Genomic DNA, 11,359 nt, shown 5'->3' on the forward strand with positions numbered 1-11,359 from the left:
GGGATGGAGTTACACATTTGAGGGTCATTGGCATGTTGTTGGCATTTCAAGCCACCAGAATGGATTGGAGCAGCGAGTGGAGACAGAGAAGTCTTCCCGAGTGAGTCAGTGGTTGTCAACGAGCAGAGGAAGCACATACTTGTGGCAGCACTGGCAAAAGGCAGCACCCTCCCCGAGGCCTCCTGTACTCCCCAGCCCTGAGTCCATGAGGAAAGGGGCTGTGTCTCCCTCCATCCTGTGTCCCCAGGGCCCAGCCCAGCCCCCAGAACAGAGGAGGGACTCAATAACTAGTTTTTTAATTATCCCATCACAGCCTCCACTAATGAGCTCCACGGAAAGTGGTTTTTGTTTTTTGGGGTTTTTGGCAAGGAAGATTAGCCCTGAGCTAACATCTGTGACAATCTTCCTCTATTTTGTATGTGGGATGCCACCACAGCATGGCTTGATGAGCAGTGTCTAGGTCCATGCCCGGGATCCAAACCCATGAACTCCAGGCTGCCACCCAAGTGGAGTGGGCGAACTTAACCACTATGCCACTGGGCCAGCCCAGAAAGTGTGTTTTTAAAGGCAGTAACAGCAAAGGTGCTATTCTTCTTTGATGGCACATTCTTTTTTTAGTTCTTAGGATGAAATGTGAGTCTTGTTCCTCTTGGGAAGATTAACCAGGGACTGTTTCTTTGCCACTTGGGGCCCTTTCCAAGTTCATTTGTAATGTATATGACATGACTTTCCAAATTAAGAGAGGGAGGTTATGCAGCTTAAGTTACTGCACTTTTTTTTCATACCACAAATGTTATTTTTGCACCCTTTAAAAAAGGCAGCCTATACCCCAACAAACACCTGCTCCTATGATACAGTGATAAACAAATGATCTACTCTCTCGAAATAGCCAGAAGAGCAGTGACTTTCGAACGAGGTAGGGCATAAAGATGCTGCGACCTGAATGCCTCCATATTTTCTTCTTGTACAATTCTTGTAGCAGCCCTGTGAGGGAGGAGTCATCCTTACCTTACGAAGGAGGAAACCGAGTCTGGAAGGCTCAAGGGCAAGTCCATGCCTGCTCTCCTGCTCCTAGCCCCACTCGGCTGTGGACCCTGCTGTGCTGCTTGTCGTCTGCATTGGCCCCTGGGTCCTGAGCATCTCTTCCTGGCCTTCCTGAGACAGACCCCTGGCCACAGGCCTCCATGTGATTCCCGCCTGGGCTTCGGGCTTCACTCATGAGGAGGACCAATATTTCTGGGTCTTGGGCACCAGGCACTGTGCGACAAACTTCACACAGTGTAATGGGCAGTGTGGCAGGGTGGGTAGGACCAGTGTTCAAATCTTGTCACTTTCTACTTGCACGGCCTTGGGCAAGCTGACCACACAGTGGCCCAGTTTCCTCATTGTTAAAATAGAGCTGCTAGGACCTACTTTTTAGGTTGCTGTGCCGATAATAGGAGTTATTCTGTATAAAGGGCCCAGAACAGTGCCTAGCATAAGGTAAGGGCTATGTGAGGACTGGCTCTGGTTGTCCATCCCAGGCGTTCTCCGTGCATTGTTTTGTCTTTGTTATTAGGTGGCTAAGAAATGGGCTCAGAGAGGTTGCTGTGCCCAAGGTCCTGCTGGTAGTAAGTGCCAGGACACGAAGCAGCTCAGTCTGCTCTATGCCACTGTGCCCAGCTCAGACCTTCCAGCCAGCCCACTGCATTTCCCTTCCCCCACTCGCTTCATTTGCTACCTGGCTAGACCTTCAGAGTGGCAGGTGTGCCTCCCAGACCACAACCTTAAGTGCGCAGGAAATAATGGCAGATGACTGTCTGTATCTCAACCCAATTTCTATATAGTACCCCAATCTCCACCAGGGTGATAGAAACTCAGTCTCTATCAGTTCAGGGTTCTAACCTCCTTCCTTGGGGCTGCACTAGAATTGCTGAAGACATACACAGTGCTAAAGCACCAGGGATGGGGGCCTACCTGGTCCTCATGCCACCTTTCTGTGCTGGCATCCACCAGCATTCCACCCCACCCCACAGAGCCCTTGGTCTTCAACCACACAGGGAAAGGCTGGGACCGTGGCCATCATGAAGAGTCGAGCGGGTTTCTCACTGCACAAACATACCTGAATGCGAGGATAAGAGGGACTGAATTCCAGCCTGCACTGTCCTTGCTAAGCCATGGTGGTAGGTGCAGGGCTGCTTCGCCCCTGGGGAAGTGACACCTTCTCCTTTGTACTGAGGAACCATCCACTGGCCAGGCAATGCACCTATGGGCTCCTTCATCTACCTTTTTATAATTTGCACAAAGGCATTTTAGAGCTGGGAGTCACCCCATCCACGTCTGAATGGCTCCCTCAGGTCCTCTGCCACTTCTGGGTGGTGCTGGGGTCCTGGTGTCACTCATACTGGGGGTGGGCACCTCGGAAAGGCTCTCCTGGCCCAGGCTGCAGCCTTTCCTCTCAGGCCTGTACCTGGAAGTTCTGGCACAAGGCCCCTCTTCTTGGAGACCACAATATAGCTGGAGTTTCGGTGTCTCCTAGGGGCTCTGCCCAGGAAAGGGTGCAAGGAACCTCTCTAGGAACTTCTGTGCTTTCATAATTTCCTTCTTAACATGTCCCCACCCCCCCCACCCCATGCCTCCCCTCCAGGCCTTTAAAACTCACAGTTTCAAGATCAAAGCCAGAAAGATCTTTCTGTCTCCCCTCAGGCAATGGTTTGGGGACAGGCAGTGACCTGGGGAAATCCATTAATTTCTTCCCCCCAACGGTTTCCCCATTCTTAGGAGGCCCATGGGGTCTGGTCACGCTGCTCCAGGTCCTCCAAGTAGAGATAAAACCTACTATTCCCTCTTCCCCAGCCCAGCGCAGGAGGTCACGACAAAGGCTGAGTCCTCAAGACCCACGCTGCCCTCCTGCTTCTCGAGCTTCTGGTGAAACTCTGCCTGGGGGATGCCCTGTTTCCCACCATGGGGTCTCTAACACAGGTGGTGGAGGGCACCATTGCCTGAAGCGGCCCTGGCATGGGTTCTGGGATCCCCATCCTTGGGCAGCACCCCTGCTGGGAGGTGGGGAAAACTCATGCTCTTCAAGGCTCACTGCTCATGGTGGCAGACATACAATCGTGCATCCCACAGCCCTTTGTTTCTGCACCTGACGACAAGCTTCTTATTATTAATCTACTGAAATTAGTAAGTGAGGGTAAAATCTAACTTTCTTCTCTCTAATTCTTTGACATCCCTGAGTTTTGTTTTCCTTGAAAATTGGTAACAGGTGGGGTCCTGGAGGCATTTAGACTGACAAAGGGATTTGTGGTTAAAAAGAAAAGCCTTCTAGGCCCTTATACTGGAAAAAAAAAGACAAAGTTTATGAAGCTTTGAGCAAGGAGATAAATAGGTAGAGAAAATCAGAAAATTGCAGCTCTCTATCAGAATGGGTTAGCAAACAATTATAACATTAAAGACAAAGGGAAGGAAAACATCAAAAATAAATATAATATCATTTTAATGACAAACTCACAATACAAGATGGAATAAGTTGTGACAATAATAACTTAGAGGGAGAAGAGGAAAGGGATGGAATGGGCTTAGTCTAAGGAAATAAGAGACTATCAGAAAATGGACTATCTCATTTATGAGATTTTTTATACAAACTTCATGGTAACCACTAAATAAATAATCAGAACAGAGACATAAATGATAAATAAGGAGAAAACTAAGAAAACCATCATAGAGAACTACCAAACTGAATTTGTAGTCTGAAATACATGGGACAAGAAACAAAGGAAATGTAGAAGAAATGGGAAAGGAGCAATAAAATGGCAGCATTAAGGCCTCATATATTAATAATCACTCTAAATGTAAATGGATTGAATTCTCCAATCAAAAGACACAGAGTGGCAGGAGAGATTAAAAAACAAGACCCAACAATATGCTGCCTCCAGGAAACACATCTCAGCTCTAAAGACAAACACAGGCTCAGAATGAAGCGATGGAAGATGATACTTCAAGATAATGGTAAGCAAAAGAAAGCAGGTGTTGCCATACTTATGTCAGACAAAGTACACTTCAAGACAAAACACATAATGAGAGACAAAGAGGGGTGGTATATAATGATAAAAGGGACACTCCACTACGAAGACATAACACTCATAAATATATATGCACCCAATGCAGTAGCACCAAAGTACATAAAGCAACTATTAACAAACCTAAAAGGAGATATTAACAACAACACAATACTAGTAGGGGACCTTAACATCCCACTTACATCAATGGATAGATCATGCAGACAGAAAGTCAACAAGGAAATAGTGGATTTAAACAAAAGACTAGACCAAATAGACTTAATAAATATATATAGAACACTCCATCCTAAAACAACAGAATACACATTATTGTCAAGTGCACATGGAACATTCTCAAGGATAGACCACATGTTGGGAAACAAGGCAAGCTGCCATAAATTTAATAAGATTGAAATCATATCATATCAAGTAACTTTTCTAACTATAATGCTATGAAACTAGAAATCAACTACAAGAAAAAAGCTGGGAAAGTGACAAACATGTGAAGACTAAACAACATACTACTGGACAACAAATAGATCACTGAAGAAATTAAATGAAAAATAAAAAATATCTGGAGACAAATGAGAATGAAAATATACCATACCAACTCATATGGGATGCAGCAAAAGTGGGCCTAAGAGGGAAATTCATAGCAATCCAGGCCCACCTTAACAAACAAGAAAAATCTCAAATAAGCAATCTTAAACTACACCTAACAGAATTAGAAAAAATGAAGAACAAAAAAAGCCCAAAGTCAGCAGAAGGAGGGAAATAATAAAAATTAGAGGAGAAATAAGTGAAGTTGAAACCAAAAAAAAACAGTAGAAAGGATCAATGAAACAAAGAACTGTTTCTTTGAGAAGATAAACAAAATTGACAAACCCTTATCCAGACTCACTAAGAAAAAAGAGAGAAGGCTCAACTAAATAAAATTAGGAATGAAACCAGACAAATTACAATGGATACCACAGAAATACAAAGGATTATAAGAGAATACTATGAAAAACTATGTCAACAAATTGGACAATCTAGAAGAAATGGATAAATTCTTAGACAAATACAACCTACCAAAACTGAGCCAAGAAGAAATAGAGAATCTGAATAGACCAATAACAAGTAAAGAGATTGAAACAATAATAAAAAACCTCCCCAAAAATGAAAGTCCAGGACCAGATGGCTTCTCTGGAGAATGCTACCAAACATGCAAAGAAGATTTAAAATCTATCCTTCTCAAACTATTCCAGAAAATTGAGGAAGATGGAACACTTCCTAAGACATTCTATGAGGCCAATATCACCCTGATTCCAAAGCCAGACAAGGACAACACAAAGAAGGAAAATTACAGGCCAATATAGCTGGTGAACATAGACGCAAAATCCTCAACAAAATATTGGCAAAACTGAATACAGCAATACATTAAAAAGATCATACACCATGATCAAGTGGGATTTATACCAGGGACACAAAGATGGTTCAACATAGGCAAATCAATAAATGTGATACACCACATCAACAAAATGAGGAATAAAAACCACATGATCATCTCAATAGACACAGAGAAAGCATTTGACAGGATCCAACATCCATTTATGATGAAAACTCTCAATAAAATGGGTATAAAAGGAAAGTACCTCAACATAATAAAGGCCATGTATGACAAACCCACAGCCAACATCATACTCAACAGTGAAAAATTGAAAGTCATCCCTCTGAGAACAGGAACAACACAAGGGTGTCCATTCTCACTATTCTTATTCAACATAGTACTGGAGGTTTTGGCCTGAGCAATTAGGCAAGAAAAAGAAATAAAAGGAATCCAAATAGGCAATGAAGAAGTGAAACTCTTGCTGTTTACAGATGACATGATTTTATATATAGAAAACCCTAAAGAATCCATCATAAAACTATTAGAAATAGTCAACAACTACAGCAAAGTTGCAGGGTACAAAATCAACTTACAAAAATCAGTTGCATTTCTATACTCTAATAACAAGCTAACAGGAAGAGAACTCAAGAATAAAATCCCATTTACAATTGCAAGAAAAAGAATAAAATATCTAGGAATAAATTTAACTAAGGAGGTGAGAGACCTATACAATGAAAACTACAAGACATTATTGAAAGAAATTGATGATGACATAAAGAAATGGAAAGATATTCCATGCACATGGATTGGAAGAATAAATATAGTTAAAATGTCCATGCTACCTAGAGCAATCTACAGATTCAATGCAATCACAATAAGAATCCCAATGACATTCTTCATGGAAATAGAGCAAAGAATCCTAAAATTCATATGGGGTAACAAAAGACCCAAAATAGCTAAAGCAATCCTGAGGAAGAAAAAAAAACAAAGCTGGAGGTATCACAATCCCTAACTTAAAAATGTACTACAAAGCTATAGTAATCAGAACAGCATGGGACTGGTACAAAAACAGACACGCAGAGCAACGGAGCAGAAGTGAAAGCCCAGAAATTAAACCACACATCTATGGACAGCTAATCTTCAACAAAGAAGCTAAGAACATACAATGGAGAAAGGAAAGTCTCCTCAATAAATGGTGTTGGGAAAACTGGACAGCCACATGAAGAAGAATGAAAGTGGACCATTACCTTTCACCATACACAAAAATTAACTCAAAATGGATCAAAGACTTGAAGGCAAGACCTGAAACCATAAAAGTAACAGAAGAAATTATAGGCAATACACACTTTGACATCGGTCTTGGAAGGATCCTTTCGAATACCATGTCTTCTCGGACCATGGAAACAAAAGAAAAAATAAACATGTGGGACTTCATCAGACTAAAGAGCTTCTGCAAGGCAAAGGGAACCAGGAACAAAATGAAGACAACCCACCAACTGGGAGAAAATATTTGCCAATCATATATCTGAGAAGGGGTTAATCTCCAAAATATATAAAGAACCCTCACAACTGAACAACAAAAAAACAAAAAACCTGATCAAAAAGTGGGCAGAGGATGTGAACAGACATTTTTCCAAAGAAGATATACAGATGGCCAACAGGCACATGAAAAGATGTTCAACATCACTAATCATCAGGGAAACGCAAATCAAAACTACACTATCACCTTACACTGGTTAGGACGGCTATAATCACCAAGACAAAAAATAACTAATGTTGGAGAGGATGTGGAGAAAAGGGAACCCTCATCCACTGCTGGTGGGAATGCAAACTGGTGCAGTCACTATGGAAAACAGTGTGGAGATTTCTTAAGAAATTAAAAACAGAAATACCATACGATCCAGCTATCCCACTACTGGGTATTTAACCAAAGAGCTTGAAATCAACAATTCAAAGAGACTTATGCACCCCTATGTTCACTGCAGCATTATTCACAATAGCCAAGAAGTGGACGCAACTCAAGTGCCCATCGACTGATGAATGGAGAGAGAAGATGTGGAATATATATATACAATGGAATACTACTCAGCCATAAAAAAGACAAAATCTTCCCATTTGCAAACATGGATGGACCTTGAGGGTATTATGTTAAGTGAAATGAGCCAGACAGAGGAAGACAAACACCATATGATTTCACTCATGTGCAGAAGACAAACTAACACAAGGAGAAAGAGAACAATTTAGTGGTTACCAGAGGGGAAGGGGGTTGGGGGATGGGCATAAGGGGTGAAGGGGCACGTATGTATGGTGACTGACACATAATAATGCACAACTGAAATTTCACGTTATAAACTATCACGACCTCGATAAAAAAATTTTTGTTATAGATATTTTCAAATATACACAAAAGCAGAGAGAACAGTAAAATGAATCTTCATGTACCTTTTATTCCAATTCAACATACTATAAACATTGGCCAATCTCTCAGCTTTTGGCGGGGAGGGGAGCACATTTCATTTCACCTGTAAACACTTCAATATGTATCTCTATAGGTAAGGGCTTTACATTACCACAATGTCATAAATGTACCTAAGAAAATTCACAATAGTTCTTTAATATCATTTAACACCAAGTACATGTTCATAGTCCCTTGATTATCCCAAGAATGTCTTTTTACAGTTGCTTTGTTCATATCAAGAGCCAAAGCCCACACATTGCATTTAGTTGACACGCTTTTTATCTGTAACAGCTTTCTCTTCCTTTCCATCATTCCTCTCCACTCCATGCCATTTATTTGCTGAAGAATCTAGTTATTCAATAAAATTTCCCATATTCTGGAAAAAAAAAATCTTCTAAACCACTGTCTTACTGCAGTGGGGCGCAATTTCTTTGCATTAGGACAATTCTAGAAAAAAAATTTACAGATCATTTTTTCAAATTCAAAGTAAAAATTACTTTATTTAATCTCATGGGAGTGTGTGTGCGTGTGTGTGTGTGTGTGTTCACCCACTAGATTACCCACTCTGTTGAACAGAAGAATGTCAATAAGAAGTGAGGACGGCAGGACTTTTTTTTTTTTTTGCCATTAAGCTATTAATAGTAAAAGCATATTTGTTAATATGGTAGCAACATTGAGGCAGCTTTTAAATTTTTATTACAAACAATAATAAAATACACAGTACTCCTTATCATAAATTCCATACAGCAAATGGATTCTCGCAGAATGTTTTCATTGATTTTTGCAGAACTCTGGTGTCCCTAGTCAATCCATTACTGGAATTGGTGAATGAATGTAGGATGACATGAATGTTGGTTGATATTTTTGTTTACTTTAACAAGAAGACAAAGGCGAGATAACTAAGAAACTTCACTCACTCTCAACGTGAAGCAACTTCTTTGCTACCTTGGATAACAGTTTTGAAATACTGGAAAAATATTTCCTCAAATTTTTTGTGCTATTTGTTCAGTAACCACATATGCAACACACTGCTAAATTTACTCTGCATTATTAACATGTTCTCCATTACTTTCTCATGTCTAGGCAATCAACAAAATAATACATCAAGCCAATATTTGACAAATCGTTTACTGATTTCTGTGGTGTAAATACTCAAGCTAGCAACACAATGTCAGTGATCATGGAGTCAGGTAGAGACGCAGAGTAGCACGAGTTATGTAGCATTCCCACCGTACAGGCCACTAGGCATCCATAACTGCAAGAACAGATAATGGTAAAATGCAGCCAAACAGTTAGGAAGGGACACATTTTGAGTATTTATTTCCTTTGTTGTTTGTATAATTCATGGTAAGCTTGTATAATTTAATTTTTAGTAATGGCTGCATTTAACAACTGACTTACGAACTTCCTGAAAATCTAACAGTGGTTCTCACAAGCCAGGAGGAGCTGGCCCCAGCACACCACCACCAGCTTCTAGGGACTTGTGTTTCCACAGGGAGAAGCTCTGGCAGGAGAGGCAGGGCAGGAAGAGAGAAGGGTTGGGTTTACCTTCTCCTGCTCCCTTCTGGGATGCATTCCACAGCTCCTGCTCCCCCAGGGACCCCTTTTCCAGAGCTCCAGGCTCAGACAGCACTGTTGCCTCCTGCTGCCCCCAGAATGCTAACGGCTTCTCGACCTCTTACTCTTGGTGGTTCCTGATGCTTCCCCATCCTATCCACCCCTTTGTAAATAGTCTTCTCATTACATCCCTTTAATCGTTCCCTTCCCTTTGAGTGTGCCTCTGTTTCCTGGCCCTACCCTGCCTGCTCATCTGCTCCTGCGGTCACAACTTCTGACAGTTCTATTCCCAAGTTTAGGAACTGTGTGTCCTTAGGCAAGTCACTCAACTTCTCTGAGCTTCTGTTTTGTGAGCATTAAGTATGATACAGCAGGATATTATTTTGAAAGATTAACTATTGGCACTTTTTTTTCTCCTGCTACTTCCTAGTGCCCTGATCTCTTTCCCAATTGGGCAGATGTACCCTGTAGCAGTCATTTCTTCAGGGATAGGATTTACAGCAGAAATGGGAGAAAGGTTTTGAGTTTCAAAATCCAAGACCCTGAAGGGCATTGGGGTAAAGCAAACCTAATGAGTTAGAACAACGCATCCTGCTAGGAGACGCACTGGTCCCTGAGAAGGCGCTCCCCCACTGCAGAGCCAAGCCAGGAGAACTGGGGTAGCAGAAACCCTGGTAGTGTGGGGAGTTGAAGAGAACAAATGGCTGCAGGCTGAGTCAAGGGCACTGTGACCTGCCCTATGACGCCCTGGTGACCCAGTGTGATCCAGGAGAGACACCCAGACTGAAGGGGCTTCCAGACAGGCCTGGGTGATGACATCACAGGTGGCCTAATAAGCAAACGCCAGGTGGGGATGTGCACCTGGGCGAATGAGAGAAAGATGGACAGCAACAAAGGTCTAGAGGCCCCGCCCCCCGCCCCCGTGCTTTGGCATTGAATCACCCCATCGCCAACTTAGCCTCGGCGGAAAGGGAGAGGAAATTCACACCTGAAAGATATTAATTTCTACCACCCACAGAATGGGGTCTGTGATATGGGGTCCCTAGTAAGACAAAGGCCCACTTCTGTACCATTTATGGTTGGAGACTCACGCCGGTCACAAGAAGAGCACCGGGAGCTGTCTCAAGGGACCATGAACCAACTTGCTGACCAAGCCATCTTTCCATGCCGTCTGTAAAATACACTGAATGGGGCCCCTGCCATGAGGAGCCTTCCAGCCAATGGATCACTCTCCAGGCCTCCTCTGGGCACTTCTGTCCCCACCAGTCCAGGGGCACCCCAACCAAGGGTCAGCTGTTTGTTCCTGTGCCTTTAATGCCACACATACTGCTTCTTGTTATTTGTAACTTAACTGTCAGGAAAACTAGTGAAACACGAGTGTACAAAAGAGAGCTATGGCTTCTAAGACAATTAAATTGACGCACACAGTTGAGAAAAAAACGGCTGTCGCACTAGGTGTAGGGGTGACAACTGTGAAAGTTTGGGGAGCTGTTAGGAGTCTGGAAAAATTCTGCACTCAGAGCACTTAACAAGTTTCTTTAAGTTCTCACTCCAACAGAAAGAAACTGACTTGGAAAGTGTAGACTATGTCCCAAGCGGGGGGTTTGTATAAGAAGGAAAACGTGGAACTCTAGTCAACCCATATAAACAGAAAAGTCTTGCCTGTACATCGAAACATTCACAAATGGATATGTATTTATGTTTTAAGTTGAAATAGAATATTTAATGCACATATATGTGTGCATACATTACATATGTATGTTGTATATGTATATATATAATTTTTTAAATCCCAAACCTTCCAATCTCCAGGGCATCGGATGAGTCTCCCATAAATGACCGTAACTCAGCATCTCACTTAGCAGCGGCTTCTATTTCCATCCCTGAACGCCAGGGCACTTGGGTGCCGGACGTAGGCCTGAGGGGGCCGCAACA

The sequence above is a fragment of the Equus asinus genome, chromosome 2 (genome assembly GCF_041296235.1).
Source record: "Equus asinus isolate D_3611 breed Donkey chromosome 2, EquAss-T2T_v2, whole genome shotgun sequence".
Lineage (NCBI taxonomy): Eukaryota > Metazoa > Chordata > Mammalia > Perissodactyla > Equidae > Equus > Equus asinus.